We start from the raw sequence: 2,101 nt of genomic DNA on the forward strand, positions 1-2,101 counted from the left end.
TTCCTCTTTAGATGATTAGTATGCATGATGAGCCAAATGCCAGTTAACATCCATTATTACATGGCTTAGTTGAATACTCGATTCTGATTGGTCAATTCAGAACACTTGACACGTTGTTAATCCAGAACAGACAGACCGCTGTCAAGGACGTATTGACCGTTGTTAAGGACGCTCACACCTGCAGAAAGAAGTCCAGTCGATTCAACTGTATACAGCTTGGCCGAACTGGGACAAGAAAACAGCGGAGAAGTAACGGGGCAGAAAACCTCCTTGTTACGCAACGGTCCAGACATAGACATCAAACGGCAAAACATATTCAGTGTGCAGTTCCTTTGGCATTAGGGCAGGGATATCTAGATACTTTCCAAGGTTTGACATCATGAATTATGCTACTTTTAAAGCAAGCAACGATGTTTTCAAATCTGTAATCAAAAAGCTCCTCAAAAACGCTATCGAAGCAGTTCCTGTCGTTGTTACGTAGTTCAAACGGTAACAACGGACTATTTCTTTTAGCGGATGCATGTCATTTTAAATCAATAATAGCCTACTATTTTTTAAATCAATAAAAACATTTTCTAAATCTATCAAAGCATTTCAAATAATATTGGGAGTCATGTCGTTACTTTGTTGAGAATGTGGCCGTGTAATAAGCGGGATAATGTGCAGCGACTTGGTCACTATGGGGAAAGAACACCCTTCAGGCTGATCAAGATCCCAAGATAATGACCGCCTTGCTGCGTATTATCCCTTACGAAATGTGGCCGTGTCCGATGAATAAAGGAAATCCAATCCGACCATTACTTAGTAAATCTATTCATCTGTAGGCAAAGAGAAAAGGTAATTTTCCATTATGTATATGTTATTAACTTTCTATCCATTCTTCAATTGTGGGGGTTTCATACCCATTCTTATCTTTAATTAATCTTATTTTAAAAGACTTAGGACCTATTTTTGACTATTTGACCAGAGTCCTAGTCCCTAAGCAATGGAAAGATGTATTTATATATTAAACTGTTGCTTAATGTTGCCCAAAAACAGGCACAATTACACTTAAAAAAACAGTTTAGCAGTGGCAGCTGACTTTATTTTCTTTTGTCAGATGTTCCAATGCTAATATTCTACTTTATACTTTTTGGAAGCCAATATCATAATTTGTATTCCTACACTAGGTTAATTAGATTTTCTTAACCCATTCTTACCTTTGATAAAATCAATCGATAAAATAAATCTTATCTTAAAAGCCCTATTTTGACTATTTGACCAGAGCCCTAGTCCGTCACCCATGGAACATTTGAGCATACCTTGAGCGCTGCTGTGCGACGTCTCTCCGGACTCGTCCTTCGCTGACCCGTCCTGGATCTGGATCTGATTCTGGATCTGATTCTGGATCTGGTTCTGGCTCAGCTCGGCGGCGCGGCTCACCTGCTGCAGCGCCTCGGTCACCAGCTGCCTCGTCTGCTCGCTCACCATCGCCGTCTGGAACACCGGCTTCGGTTTGATGAGGACCTGGAGGGAAACCAAGAGGACACAAAGGGCTCTGTAAAGCAGCGGGTCATATTTAGAGCCATCAGACATTGTTTGTGAGTTTGTGATAGATAGATAGATGGATAGATAGATGGATGGATGGATGGATGGATGGATGGATGGATGGATGGATGGATGGATGGATGGATGGATGGATAGATGGATAGATGGATGGATGGATGGATGGATGGATGGATGGATGGATGGATGGATGGATGGATGGATGGATGGATGGATGGATGGATGGATGGATGGATGGATGGATGGATAGATGGATGGATGAGATGGATGGATGGATGGGTGGATGGATAGATGGATGGATGGATGGGTGGATGGGTGGATGGTGGATGGATGGATGGGTGGATGGATGGATGGATAGACGGACGGATGGATGGATGGGTGGATAGATGGATGGATAGATGGATGGATGGTGGATGGATGGATGGGTGGATGGATGGATAGACGGAGGATGGATGGGTGGATGGATAGATGGATGGGTGGATGGATGGGTGGATGGATGGGTGGATAGATGGATGGGTGGATAGATGGATGGATGGATGATGGGTAGATGTGGATG

Source organism: Notothenia coriiceps, unplaced genomic scaffold, assembly GCF_000735185.1.
Source record: "Notothenia coriiceps isolate Sejong01 unplaced genomic scaffold, NC01 NC01_scaffold00000644, whole genome shotgun sequence".
Lineage (NCBI taxonomy): Eukaryota > Metazoa > Chordata > Actinopteri > Perciformes > Nototheniidae > Notothenia > Notothenia coriiceps.